Source organism: Microtus oregoni, unplaced genomic scaffold (assembly GCF_018167655.1).
Source record: "Microtus oregoni isolate MIOR12 unplaced genomic scaffold, Mior012 000023F_ref0000262, whole genome shotgun sequence".
NCBI lineage: Eukaryota > Metazoa > Chordata > Mammalia > Rodentia > Cricetidae > Microtus > Microtus oregoni.
The window spans coordinates 13,420,504-13,435,726 of NW_024543082.1; the positions used below are offsets into that span (position 1 = coordinate 13,420,504).

The 15,223-nt window shown below is 43.2% G+C and overlaps 1 protein-coding gene across 4 annotated transcripts in view; it reads left to right on the forward strand.

Moving 5' to 3' along the window:
* Window positions 1-2,330: 2,330 nt before the first annotated feature.
* Bbx (BBX high mobility group box domain containing) overlaps window positions 2,331-15,223 on the forward strand; it is a 245,700-nt gene continuing 232,807 nt past the window's right edge. For 3 of the 4 annotated variants that reach the window (XM_041672947.1, XM_041672945.1, XM_041672949.1), the window contains exons 1-2: window positions 2,331-2,468; window positions 5,714-5,780. The gene's annotated coding sequence lies outside the window, so the exon portion shown is untranslated. Of the gene's footprint in view, window positions 2,469-2,533; window positions 2,600-5,713; window positions 5,781-15,223 lie in introns of those variants that run through there. The other variant, XM_041672948.1, reaches the window with a different exon arrangement.

The window sequence follows — 15,223 nt, forward strand, 5'->3', positions numbered from 1 at the left end:
CTTCAAAAAGAAGTGCCTTGAACTTTTTTGAAAATTTTCCCTCCAACTGCCTCTTGTCTCAGAAGTTTGTCACTTCAAAAAAAGGACCTTCTAGCTGTTCAAAACCTGTGAATGTTCTGTGCTTAATTTTCTTCATCACTCATATTCTGTGCCTGCCTAGTTTGGCCCTGCCTCCTTTCTCTTGTGGGCAAAAAAGAGATAGCAGTTAGCACGGACTTCAGAGCAGCGTATGTGAATGAGGGACACTTGTTTCCTTCTGTGAAATGAATGAAGAGGGATATTTTATTACCTTCAGTATTATCACCTTAAATTCTATGGTTTTATTGGATTTTTCCTTTAAAATTTATATTCTCTCTCTCTCTCTCTTTTTTTTTTTTTTTTGATTTTCTAAACAGGGTTTCTCCGTAGCTTTTTTTGGTTCCTGTCCTGGAACTAGCTCTTCTAGACCAGGCTGGCCTCGAACTCACAGAGATCTGCCTGCCTTTGCCTCCTGAGTGCTGGGATTAAAGGCATGCGCCACCACCGCCCAGCTTTATATTCTCTTAAAAATAAACAGAACACCACATCTCTACACACGACTTTGTTTTCTAAAACTTTACAAACTTGCTTTTTTTCTTTATTATTTCTTTTTTTCCACTCTTACACAAACATTTATTTATGGCTGTGGGAAAAATATCTTAGGTGGCATCAAGGAAATAAAATGGATGGGAGGGATGTGATGGCCTATGCCTTTACTCTCAGCACTCTGGAGACAGAGGCAGTGGAATCTCTGTGAGTTCAAAGCCAGCCTGATTTGCATAGTGAGTTCCAGGCCAGGCAAGGCTACAAAGTCAGACTCTGTCTCAAAAAATAAAGAGAAAAGGTTATCTTATTCAGTTTTCTTTTAAATTTTAAACTATCAGCTAGGCTATAAAATTATACTATTGAATCTTCAAAACTGTTTATATTTAAGATTCTTGAAAAATTTGAATCTTGGTCAGAAGGAACCCCAGGAAAGCATCTGGGTCCTAGAATAGTGCCAGCGCGTTGTAGATGCTGAATAACCATTTAATGAAGGCAATCTTGGAAAAGCTTATTTTCATCTTCAAATAAAAACTAAAATCAAATCTAAGAATGAAAGAGACTAAAAAACTCATTTACCCAAGATTGCTCAACTAGTTAAGAACTTGAATGTGAATTTTATTCTAATTCTTAGGTTTCTTAGGTTTGACTTTTTTCTCAGTAACCTTTTGGCTTGTTTGTATCAAACTGTTAAACATGATCTGCCAAAGATGCAGCATAGGAAAAATATCATCAGAACTAGGTGTCATGGGACTGGAGAGATGGTTCAGCCTCTTCCAGAGGATCCAGGTTCAACTCCCAGCACCCACATGGCAGCTCACAACTCTGTAGCTCCAGTTTCAGGGGACCTGACACCCATGGTAAAAATATCAATACATGTGGAAAAAAAAAAAGACTAGGTATCACATCCACTACCATCTCTAGATGTCACCAAACATACAGTAGTCACATATGGCGGGAAACAATATAAAGCAAAGGGCTATATAATATATACTTTAAAATGTTAATCTTGGCTATTTTGAACCAAAAGGCCCATTTCTAAGGCAAACTGTCAATAGTCATTTTTCCACGAGGTGTTTATTTTTCTGCATACCTCGTATGCCCACACAGGTGATTGCCTCCCAACTTTTAAGTGCACTTTCGGCTGTTTTAGCAAAAGGTTTATCTTTGTTTCTGTGAGTTGTATTGATTTTGTTTCTCTGAATTTGCCTACGAACGAGGCATTAACAATCTGGATGCATTCTAGTCTTGATAAACTTATCTTGCACTATTTTGGCCTAGGTGATGGTTTACCCATTGACAAAAGAAATTCAAGCTGATAAAAGCGTTTCTCGGCCACTTGTTAGCAGGCCGGGATGTAAAATCATAACACAATGCTCGCCTCTTTCACGGGGCAGCACAAGGCAGCGATCAAACCCCCCCTCCCCTCACTTCCATATCCAGTGGAGTTGTAGTTTATTACCATAACCCTCCCAAGTCAAAAGGACACCAGTTCCAAGCCTGGCAACTTGGTCCAGAGAGGGCTTCTCCCCTGATCCTCACTCCGCCGGGCCTCTCTACCTGTCCTCGCCCACTGTCTACAGGTCCCGAACATTAGAAAATAGAAAATGTGATGATCTTTGTGTGTCTCTGTGAAATGTGTGTATGTGTGCGTGTGTTTGGGTGTAACGCGCCTCCTGTTTGGCTGCGCCGCCCGTCCGTCACGGCGCGGGCCAATGGCAGGCTGCCTTATATAAAATGAGTGTTTTCAGTCTCTCCGGGTTGCATGTACTGTATGTGGAGCAGTGTACAGTGGAGCGGAGGCAGCGCGGCTCCGCGAGCTCCTCTCCACTTTCCCATAGAGAGCCCCTGACTGGCCGCTGAGGGCGAGCCACACACACGCCCTCGCGCCGCGGCGAGCCCGCGAGGTAGGCGCCCGCCATCCGCAGCCTTCGCGGGCGCTCTCCCGCACTTTCTGTTTTCCGACTCACTTGCGAGCCGCCGGGGCTGCAGCCGGAGGACTCCACGGCTGGAGCGGCGGCGGCGGCGGCGGCAGCCGGTAGGGTGGACTTGAGGAAGGCGAGGGGAGCCCGCGCGTCCGGAGCCCGAGCCGCCACCGGCCGGCGCCTCGCGGGCCACTTTCCCCTCAGCCAAAACTTTGGGTGGCGTGAGGTCGGGCCGAGGGTCGCGGCGGCCGCGCGGGTGGCGGGCCCGGGCCGGGGGGCGCGCGGCGCTGCCCGGCGATCGCGAGCTGGGGGCCGGGCTGGGGAGGAGTAGGCCAGCCGGTGCCAGGCTGCGTTTGCAGGCGAGCACCTCTCGGCGCCCGGGCAGCGCCGCCTGAGGGGGCACGGAGCCGGGGCGCGGGCTGGAGGCGCCGGAGGAAAACAACAACGGAGCGGTCCTCACGCCGGCGGGGCGGCTCGTGGCTGCCCGGGGAGCCCCAAACTTCAAGGAGGCGAAAGTACGTGGAGGAGCCCCGGGCAGGGCTCGGCTGCCGGGCGGGGGGAGGTGGGGCCTTGGGGGAGCCCCGGGGCAGGGGAGGAAGGTACGGGAAGGCTGCCCTCGGTGGGTCGGGGCTACGTTTGCGTGTGCGCGTCGGTGACCGGGAACAGCAGCCCTCAGTTGCTCGTTCATCTGGAGAGTTAGGATTGGGGTGTTCCGGCCCCGAGATCGGTGTCCCCCCTCGTCCCTCACCCCCCCACCCCCCAGCCAAATGCGCGGCGAGTGGAGAAAGTGCTGTTTTAGTGCCAGAGTAGCCTGGAGGAAGAACAGGGGAGAGGGGAAGAGGGCGAAGAAGGCGAGAGAGGGAGAGGGAGGGGAGGGGGAGAGGGAGGGGAAGAGAGAGAGAGAGAGAGAGAGAGAGAGAGAGAGAGAGAGAGAAACGGGAGGGAAGAGAGGAGGGGGGAGAGGAGGAGGGAGGCTGTGTCAGGATTTTGCTTGAATGTGGGATTATGTTGTGTCAATAAGTTTAAGGTGGAGAGAGCGAGGCTGGGGGTGGTGGCTGTGGAGGGGAGGAGGAAGGCCTTGGCTGTTTAAAGACTCATTCTGAAGGTAAGTTATGGCATTGCATGGTCGCGATGACAGAAAACTTGCAGGTCCTTTATCCGGGGATGGGGTCGACGCCTCCAGAAAGAGCCTCCCCAACCCTCTGAAGCCACGCTCGTGTTACACTGTTATTTGCTGCGATCCGGGTCGCTAGTAAATTACAGAAATCCGACTGGAGGCTTCTTTTCCTCCTCCACCTCGCTCGCTCACTCACCCTCAGAAATGTATTATTATTATTATTTTATTTATTTTGGGGATATCGCATGAAACTTAACGTAACTGAGACTGAACCCGAGTCCTGTAATTTACAAGGACCCTGGATCCAGGAATCTGGAACACGTTTATGTGTGAAATACCCGCGATCATTTCTGCTAAATGAGGAAGGTAAAACGAAACGATGCAAAAAGCTAAGACACAACATGTACGACAGAGGGGGGGGGGGGAGAGGGAGAGACACAGAGACAAGCTATTTTTTGCTTTCCTTTCTGTAGAAAGGAAAATAAAGCGTGTATTGCCCTTCCTTCCCTGTGTGTAGGGTCTAGTCAATATTTTAACTGTTTGAGGACAAATTAGCCCAGGTGGATCTTGTTGAAAAGTTTCGCGAGGTGGGGTGGAGGTGGGGGATGCGAGGGGGGGGAGGTGGGTGGAGGTGGTGGGGGATGGGGACCGAGCTCGCTCTGCCTCGGCTAATGGTCATTGGCCTGGGGCTTTGAAACCATTGCCTGTCCTGCTAATGACACGTCCAGTTCTCGTCTACCGGCCGTGGACGCCGGGCTGCCGTACCTCGGGCTGGCTGGCGGGGACTGGGGTACTTTCCCTGCACGGGGAGGGGCGCTCTCGGCCATCCCTTGGGGCTGCCCACTCGTGGCGTGGGTTCCCCACGCGCGTCCTCTCTCCTGCTTGCCGCCGCCACCCCTGCTCGCGCGACTTTTGTAGGCAGCCTACGGCCAGGGGGCGCGGGGGTCCCCGGAGAGGACATCTCTGCGCGGCCACCCGGCGCCCGGCCCCACGCGCGCCACGCCGCGCGGTCCAAGCCTGGAATGGCAGCGCGGGGCCGGGCGGCGGCGGTGCCTCTCTGGGGGGCGGCAGAGGCAGCGGCGGCGGGATCTTCGCCGGGGCCCGCGGGAGGAGGAGGAACGGGAGGAGGAGGAACGGGAGGAGGAGGGGAAGGAGGAGGAAGAGGAGGCGAGGGAGGGAGGCGTCCCCCCCCCCCCCCAGACCGCCGCCGGTTCGAGCCGGCACGGGCTCAGGGACACCCCACTCGTTGCTCCTGCCTTGTGGAAAGGTGTTTAGCAGACTTTTACGCCCTGAGTGTGGGATTTACACTTCATTTTTTTCCTTCCCCCTCTTCCCCAAAGCAAGATGGACTCTATTGCCTTTCTCTTTCTCGCTCTACCTCTGCCTCTGTCTTGTCAGCCTTTAAGATCGACATTTTGTACTAAGATGCAAACTTGATGGTGACCAGCAACAAAGCCTGGGTGGGATCCCTCCCTCCCTTTCTCCCTCAGCGTTTCCTAGCTTCCCCCACCCCGACCTCGCCGACCTGGTGGCCTGCGCTTGCTGTCGTGAGCTCTGGAGAATGTGTTTCCCCAGGTCGACTCCGATCTCCAGTCTCGGGATTGTGACCCAGCCAAGCTGTTGGGAGCTGGCTGTGGCCGCCCAGGTCTGCAGGTCTGAGGGCTGTGGTACCTGGAGCCGCTGCTGCCGTGGCTCCTCAGGCTGGCTGACTCCTGGGCACAGCGAGGCACGGAGGAGTGCCCATCGATCTTTACGATTTGGTTACTGGTGTATTTGCCCAGGGGGTGGTGATCACTTGTGCAAGTTGATGAATGATCGTGATGTAGGCTTTCCTGTTCAGAACGGATCAACTTTCTGCTTTGTACAGACAGGGAGTAGAAAGCAGGGTTCTGGGGAGACCCTGGAATGCCAGCTGGGCTGCCCCCACCGGCTTTGAATAAGCGAAGATGCTTTCCCTTTCTGCCCTTGTAGCTCTCTCACGGAGGAGGGTAGAGACAGGCAAGGGGCTGCTGTGGAGCTGGACTCCTGGGTTTTGTGTCCTTCCTTCATAGAACTGTACTCTTGTAAAGCCTTCCCGTCCTGATGATGTGCCTTTATTTGTTACTTATAGGTTACTATCATCTGACAAAGGCTCTGCTGCTGTTCATCTTCCTGTGGTCCTCCATTTACCTTCTCGGGTAAGTATGCACCCACGTGAGAGCGGGAAGTGGGTCGTGACAGAAGGGTCGTTATTAAACACTTATTGGGGTTATAATCCTCTGCTCTCCACCCCCCCACACCCGGGGAGCTTGTCTCACAGAGTTTCTCTCAGGCTTTACAGTTTAGCTGTAGGCTATTGCCACTTCAAGGTAGTTTAAAGGCTTGTTTGCTTATCTGCCAAGTGTCAGTTGAAAACTAATTATCAAATAGACATTTTAGTTGGTAATGAAGTTTTACACAGAGTTGAAGACCTAGTAAATTTGTCAGACAGTAATGTAGAAGGCTTGTAATGTAGGAATGAACTTATTAAAAGCCCAAGGAAACACCATAAAGAAGACTTCTCTAATTATGTGATGCACTCACTTTCCCCCCATACTCATCTTTTGTGGTACATGAAACAGTTACTTTTAGGTTAGGGTACTATAGTAAATCTTTTATTTAATATACAAACGTGATTCAAAATTGATCCTAATTTCTGTAAAAATTTATGTAATGGGAGAAATTAGGAGCATTTTACTAGTCTCGTGCATAAAACAAACATATACTCTGAGATTTATTGTTAACTGCCATTTTCAGATATATGTCTCCCAAATCTCCAAAATGGAAAATTTGGCAAAATATGTCTGGGGTACTAAGTGTCTGAAAAGTTTGTGAGAGATAGCAATGCAGTGCAGACAGGATTCACACAACATTTAAGAGCAACACTGTGTCTAGAAACTACAGAAAACTAATTAGCAAGTCAGCCCCTCTGCTGTAAAGGTATTAGAGTTGCTGTTGGTCTAAGAAAATTAGCTGTACTGAGTTTTATAAATTTTATAAATTTATGATAATACCATAGTGGATTGGGAAATTGTGTTTTGTCATTGAAAATGGGTTGGAGTCAGTTTTCCATAAAAGAAAACTTGAGATGCCTTTCTTGTTTCCTGATTGGCTGGTTGGGATGTTGTATAGATTAATAGATATGTTAGTGTTAAAAGGGATTAAGTTTGAAGATCAGGCCTACGTGGTGGTCTATAGCTAGTAACAAATACACTTGGACATTACTGGAGGGTTTAGGTAATGCTGGGGTTTAAGTAATTTAAATTTTATGTTTTTTTAAGTACTATAAATATTACACTAGCCCTCACCGTTAGGTATTTCCTTCAATCAGAGCTCTCATTAAGTCACATATATAGTGGACCAACTGGAGTGGTTGTAGTCTGATTATTTTGTAAGGTGAATTTAATATGTACCAAGATATGTGGATTTTAGTATTGCCGATTTTTTTAGTGTTTCCTTTCCTCTACATGGCAATAGATTCATTTACACACAACACTACATTGTGTTCACTGTGGTGAACATTTAGTGTTACTTTTCCCTCTGGTAATGTATTTGACCAATTCAGAAACTTAATATGAGAATCAATATCAGAATAAAAGCAATCTGACCAGCTCTTGCATTTCTCTGAGATAGCAAATGGCTCCTTCATTAAAACAGTGTTTTAAAGGACTGTCTTTGAAGTCAGTAGAGTTATCGTGACAGTGTAAAACTGGTAGTGAGAGCTTTAAAAGTCACCTTACGTTGTTTGCATCCACAGTGTATTTGCTGGACATGAGGCTTTACTTATCAAAGTAAGAATTTAAAGAGCTTTCTGCTTCTGCATCATCTACAGTTTCCAAACTTCTCTTATTCTTCATATCTCTATTAAATTCTGAAACTGAAGCTCTGATTTGCATTTCATATAAAATGCCAGCTATTATCTCTGTTGTTTCATGGTGCTATGTCTTTGGAGTATTGGGGTGGTTTGAGGAAATCTTCCATTATAGACTTAGGTATCTTAAAAGCTTTACAATTTGAGACTTAATAAATCCATCTTGATCTTTGCGTCTGATTAAAAAAAGTGTTAAGAGTTATGAGTTGATGAGATAGCCTTATTTTTAATATAGAAGGAACAATGATCCTGAAAATAATGTGTTATTTGGCAGCTAAACTAATAAAACCACATTTTCATTAAGATGTAAAACTTCCAATTATTATTCATTAGCTAGGATGTTTGAAGGGTGTACGTTTTTCTTACTTCATAAAGAGCACAGGTGCCAGCAATGCCCACATCTTCACGTGAGTCTTGCTGTGAATATCAGTTTTATGTTAGAAATTTTTATTTGAAGTAATGAAGGATTCCTGGCACTATCTTAAAAAAAAAAAAATCAACAACCACCAACTTTTGGGAACGTGTCCCTACAGATGTGCCTGCCTGCTTTTGCTGTACTGCAGGTAATGCCCACGTTTCTTCCTAGTGTCTCACTACTGTGCTGACTGTGTTTCTAGCTGTGCTAAGCAGATTAATTTAGATGTACGGATCATCTGCAATGTGGGTATCAGGGAGCTAAGTGTTAAGCAGATACTTAGCTCAAGAAAAAGGCACTTTTTTGAACTTGTACTTTGGCGTCCACTCAATCTTTAACACCTCACCACCAAGGGCTGCTTTTACAACAGGCTGGACTGATGTGGTGTGTTTCCTGTGCCTTGCGTCAGATGTGCCTCTAGTTTTCAGTCATATCTGGGGGAAGCTAGACTTCGATTTCACGCAATATGCATAGTCGATCATTTTAACGTTTCAGGAGTTACCGTTCCTTGGAATGCCAGGTGTATCATCTTAAAGCTGTCCAGATTTACCCAGAAAAATCCCCTATGTTAGTGGGGATCCTTATCATATCTTTCCCTTCAAAGAAAAAAAATATGTGATAAGTATTGAAACAAGTGCCGATTAAACAAGAACATGCTTAGGAAGGCAAGCCAGTAAGGAATTCTATCTAAAAACATAAATAGAAGATGAGAAAATGAGGGAATGAAATCCTTAGCAGTTTAAATTCCATGGAGTATTTGATTTGTCCCCAAGAATACATAGCTAAATTATACCAATCGGTTCAAGGATCTCGGTAAGTGAAATAGCTCCACATAGTGAGGAGGCTGGATGAAAAACAAAGGGAAAATAATTAAGAGAAGACTCAAAATACCGCAAAATGTGGTTAAATAATTTTATGAGTAGTTATACAGAGACCTCAGAATGACTCTGGGGTTATAACAGAAACTCTTGGAATGGAATAACCAAGATCCTAAAAGTGACAGAAGGTTGTATTTTTTTTTTTGTAAAAGGAATATCAAAATTACTTACTTAAAAGGAGCTAGGAAGATTAAAAATAGTTAGTACAAGCTGGACGGTGGTGGAGCACACCTGTAATCGTGAGGCAAAGGCAGGAGGAGCTCAGAGTTTGAGGCTACTGTGATGTACAAAGCAAGTTCCAGGACAGCCAGGGTTACACAGAGAAGCCCTGCCTTGAAAAACTGAAGGGGAAAAAAAGTTAAAGCAGCCGTATTTCTTAAATTTCCTTGGCTGAGTTGTATGAAATATAATTGTACTTCCCAAATAGCATCTGAGAACTAAGCAGATCTCTTGAGACAGTGTACGGTATCATTTGATATTTTATGTCTCTATAGAATCTTTATAAGTTGCATTTGTTCTCAGCTGTTTTATTAAACAAAAGCACCAAGTATGACCCCCTAAACTTATTTTAGAACTTACTGTTTGAAAATACCAATCGTGAGTGCACGCTAAAAATGGAGGCTCTTTTACTATATATATATATATATATATATATATATATATATATATTCTGCTCTGGCGAGGCCACCCAGAAACTTAGATTTAAACCAATTCCGAAGGTGATTTTTGAAGTAGGTGGGAAATACTTTGAGAAACTTGGGCATAATGGACCAATGGCTAAAGACTGAGCAGGAGTCACCCTCTGCAATTGTTAACTGCTGAGTTCTATTCTGGCTTCCCCAGATCTAGGCTGTGTTTCAGTGTGTTCAGTGCTGTACTGACAGAGCCCTCATCACTGAAAATAACCCTGCATTAGCATGTATAGGACAAGGGGCAGAGGCTTTGCACACAAGGTGCCTTAGGTTCTACTCCGTTCTCTTTGTTGCAGACTAGTTGAGGGACTTGGAGCGTATTGCCTCTTAGCTTTAAAACTTCTGTTATTGTATGTGCAGAATGTAATTACTATACAGTAGTGTGGGAACTATACAAGATAATAGCATATGTAATGATTCTTAGCTGTAATCAGCACTCAGTATATATTGTGTCTGTGTTTTATTGGACAAGTAATTAGGGAAGGAAATAATAATAATTAATAGTAAAAATATCCAGGAAGAAGAAAAAGTCAAGGTGTGCGATAGTGGCTTTTTCATTTGGGAAATGGCTGTTTAACACATTTAAAAAGGCAGTGCCAGTTTGGGATTTAGCTATGTGGTGGGGTACTACATGTACAAAGTCCTGGCTTCATCCCCCCTCCCCCCTCACACACAAAAGGCATAGCACAGGACAAGTGGACAAGAAAATGACGTCATATTTCATGGTGGTTAGCTAAGAGCATCGAGCGTTTTTTTTTTTTCCCCCCTGATAACTTTTATGAATACTGGGATGACTTAGAATTCAGTGGCTCTCAACCTATGGGTTGTGACCCCTTTGGGGGTTGCATTATCAAGTAACCAATTCATAACAATGGCAAAATTAGAGTTATGAAGTAGCAATGGAATAATTTCATGGTGTGTGTGTGTGGGGTCCCCACAGCATGAAAAACTGTATTGAAGGGTCACAGTATTAGGAAGGTTGAGAACCACTGTCTTAGATCATGTGTTCCTAAACTTCCATAAGATGCGTAACTGATGTTTCCATATGGGCATCATGATGCCCCTTAGTGACAGACACAGGTAATGTTTTTTTTTTTTTTTTAATTTTTTTTTTTTTTTTTGGTTTTTCGAGACAGGGTTTCTCTGTGGCTTTGGAGCCTGTCCTGGAGCTAGCTCGGTAGACCAGGCTGGTCTCGAACTCACAGAGATCCACCTGCCTCTGCCTCCCGAGTGCACAGGTAATGTTTTGCAGGACCTCATACCTAGGACTCTGTCCTGAGCTATATCCAAGCCACACTGCAGACTTTTAACAAGGTTCTCTGTGTGATAAAAACTTATAATTTCCTTATTAAGAAGATGTATCGGCATACAAATAACAATGATATAATAAAAATCTTAAATCTACTCATGGACACATGTAAGACGGTTTATAAACTGTGGTATTTTATTTTAACTAATTATTCAGGACATTCTTCATATGCCATTGAAATCTGCCCTCTGCCAAGGTAAATTTTAGTGTCTGATAGGTTACATAGCAGAACATAAAGAGGAAGATAAGTTACGGAGAGGATGAATGGGACATGCATTAAAATAAAAATTTTATTTTTAGTGTAAAAACCAAATGCTTAACCGGATGGTGGTGGCACACGCCTTTAATCCCAGCACTAGGGAGGCAGAAGCAGGTGGATCTTTGTGAGTTTGAGGCCAGTCTGGTCTGCAAAGTGAGTTCCAGGACAGCCAGGGGCTACACAAAACCCTGTATCAAAAAACAAAATAAACAAAAACAAATGCTCAGAAAAACAAAACTTGAAATTTAATGTGAAGAAAGTATAGAAGGCCGGGCAGTGGTGGTGCACGCCTTTAATCCCGGCACTCGGGAAGCAGAGGCAGGCGGATCTCTGTGAGTTTGAGGCCAGCCTCTGGTCTACAAGAGCTAGTTCCAGGACAGGAAGCAAAAACTACGGGGAAACCCTGTCTCGAAAAATTCAAAAAAAAAAAAAAGAAAGTATAGAAGTTAAGTATCAGGGTTCTCAGCATTATCATTTTAAGTTTATACCTTGTTTTTCACATAGACATTCATTTTTAGGTCCCCTCAACAACCATTTAATTTATGTAAATGAATTAAAATCAGTAATTTCTTTTTTCCCTAAATTTTAGGATTAGCATCCCCAGGAACTCCTTCCTACTTTATGAGTTCTAATTTGTCACATTTTAAAATCCCCAATAAATTAATAAGCTTTGTATATCTTGAAAATGTGTTTGTACTTTCACATGTCTTGGTTATAGAAGTATTTATTGAAGTAAAGTGTTTTTTTCTTCCTCAAAACTTTGGTATCAACATTCATTTGTCACCAAAACTTAACCCTGACTGTTACAGGGTTATTTAAATAATTTTCAAGTCTGCTTAGACTATACATTTAACTTTAGATATAGCAATATATGTTTATTGTTTGCTCTATTGTAATCTAACTAGGAATTTTATATAATATGTGCTGTTTGTAGCATTTTACTGTATTAAAACCCATGGAAACCCTTAAAGTCTGAATCTTGATTTGTATAGAGATGTATGGGTTTTAAATAAGGAGGGTGATCTATTGAGTTAACTTCCTTAATTCATAGAGTGAATTGTCGGGTATTCCTACCAAAGAACCTCTTTCTGCTGACTTGAATCTGTGATGAGCCACCTGGTTGTTTTGACTTCATTACCAGCTTGTAACTGCATCAGCTATGCCTGCGGAATCCCTGTGGTTCTCCATGTAAGGGTACAGGCATAAAGGGTGTAAAGCCAGGGAAGCCAAAGTATTGTCTTTAATGTCTGTACCCTCAGTTGAGTGGTGGGACATGGCTCCTGGAATAGGAAGGGTTACACACACAAACTAGCTTATGTTTAGATGAGTTTCATGTTTTCCATTTTGTTATGGTTTTTAGTTTTATTAAACAAACACAGATCTCTGAAATGTTTAGAATCATTAAGTCTTTTCTTAGAGTGGTGAACACAGTGCAGGCTACCTTTACAATATTTTGCGGTTACTGGAGGTTTGCCAAAACAGTTACATTGTCACTTACACGCGTTTCTTCCCATCAAAAAAAATAAAATTTGGTGGTGTGGGCATTTAATCCCAACACTTGGGAGGCAGAGGCGGGTGATTTGGGAGTTCGAGGTCAGCCAGGGCTACACAGTGAAACCTTGCTTTGGAAAAACAAAAAATCAAAAAACAAAACCTCAAAACCAACATTGAAATGATAGAGTGTTTTCTGCAAATTTATTCTATTCTTAGATAAGAATGTTTTTGGTTTTGTTTTATAGAGAGTCTCTATTCCTTTTTTTAAAAATTAGGAAATGGTAAGATTATGCCTTTTACTTTTAAATTCCTGTAAAACCACCATGGGTAAATGAGAAACTTGCCATGAAGATGGTATGTGACCGTGTATAACATGCTAGGGATAAAGTAATACTTTGTCTGTTTCACTGAACTTTCAGTCAGTTGTCATTGATAGACACTGAAACTGTTAGACTAAAGGATTGCTGTTTTGATAGTGCTTTTATTATTGATATGACTGTACTCCTTGCTGTAGGAAAGCTGCAGATTAAAGACTCGGGTTTTATTAGTGGTGTTGATTACTGTAATATTAATAAATTCTGAGTTGTCGCTTCCTCTGGCCTTTTCTTTTACTTAAAGACGGGTTTTTGTTTTATAGTCCAGATTGATCTTGAGCTCGTAACCCTGCCTCTGCCTGAACAAATGCCGAGATTATGGGCCTGTACTACCATACCTGGCTTTATCTCATTTTTTTTTTTTTGGTGTATCTTTCTTTTTTTTTTTTAATTTATTTATTATGTATATAATATCCTGTGTACATATATGCCTGCAGGCCAGAAGAGGGCACCAAATCTCATTACAGATGGTTGTGAACCACCATGTGGTTGCTGGGAATTGAACTCAGGACCTTTGGAAGAGCAGGCAATGCTCTTAACCGCTGAGCTATCTCTCCAGCCCCTGGTGTATCTTTCAAAACTTACTTAAGTGTAGTTCAATGATTGACTACAAATTGGGTGTAGTGGTTCACAAAACAAAACAAGAAAAAAAATCTGTATGTAGCCATCAGACTTTATCTTTCTGAGCTGCAGAAATTTAAATTTTCTGTTTTTCTTTCTGCCTTTTTCTTTACCCCAGTTTTTATTTATCTTCACTTCTTTTATCTCTTCTCCCTCTTTCTCCCTCTTACCCTTCATCCCTCTCCCAATATCCCTCTGAGGCTGTAGTCAGTAATATTGCCTGTCGGTATTTAAAGATAAGAATATGGAAGTAAATTTTATTTTTTAAACTTTAATTTGATTTTAAAAATGAATAGGTTTTGGGTCGTTTTAGTATTTAACACTGCTCATAATAATAAAATTTTTTGTAAGTGAGTTTGAGAATGTAAATGTTCCTCCATGTGCCAAATGGGATAGTTATGAGGAGACTTTAGTGGGACTTGTGAAATGAGGACACCTGTTGTTTTGATGGTGTAGATTGAGCCGCACTCCTTGTTCTTTCTTTGTTTTTGAAGGTGATAGGATGACTGTGTAGTTCAATTAATACTCAGTGGAAAGCTACATGTCTTTTTTTGTAGAACTGTTTCCCAAATTGTGTTTTTGGCTTTTTTGAGACAGGGTTTCCCTGTCTAGCTTTGGAAACTGTCTTGGAACTCACTTTGTAGACCAGGCTGGCCTTGAACTTGCAGAGATCCACTGCCCTCTGCTTCCAGAGTGCTGGGATTAAAGGTGTGTGCCACCACCGCCACTGCCCGACCCCAAATTGTGTTTTACATTGGGAGAGAAACTTGGACCGAGAGCCTCCTTTTACTAGTTTACTTTCCATAATCACTTTCAGATGAGAAATGTCCCTGTTCTAATGACAAAGAAACCAAGTCTCGGGATAAATAATTTGTCTGAGGCCACACAGCTAGTGAGGGTTTTTTTTCCCAGGTGTAGACTGCTAGTGTGCACTGTGTGGTCTCCTGGGGCTTCGTCTGTACTTACCTGCCATCAGGACCACATTCCAAGAAGCTAGACATGAAAAGGGTTGGAGAATATTTCCACAAAGATGTGCCCGGATTTTTTTTCTCTCCAAAGAGAAGTCTTCATTCTGAAATGATGGGACTGTATTCCTTATCATTTTTAAAGGAATTATGTGAGAAAGTCTCTGACTTGGTCCTAATGCAGGAGATTACTGTGAAAGGCAAAAACCAGCTCCAAACTTAGTTTTTGCAAACTAGTCAGTTTCCTTTTTTATTGTTTGTCTAGTATGGAAGTGCCTATAGCCATTATTGTTTTAATATTTATTAATTCCTCTCACACACTAGTAGAAACCATTGCTTCTTTTATGAGCAGTTACTTTTCTTAACTCAATAGTCTGTGATGTTTGTGTTTTGGAATTTTTTAATAACCCAATCAATAAATATATTTCACTAGAGGAATTTGACAGTATAATATGGGGGGTGAGTATTGTAAATTACTTTTCTGACATTTACTTTGAAAGAAAATTCAATATTAGTGGGAAAATTAGTGAGTGTATTTTAGTTAACATCATTCATATTTGAGTGTCTGTTGATCAAACATGCTCAGATGTGTAGAGTCAGCCAGAAGTTCCAGATTCATCAGTTTTTGAAAGTGGGTTGAGGAGATATGTGTTTTCCCTTTATTTTGCCCAAGAAACTTGTTTCTAGTTCTTTTGTGATAAGTAGAATATATTCCATAAAACAA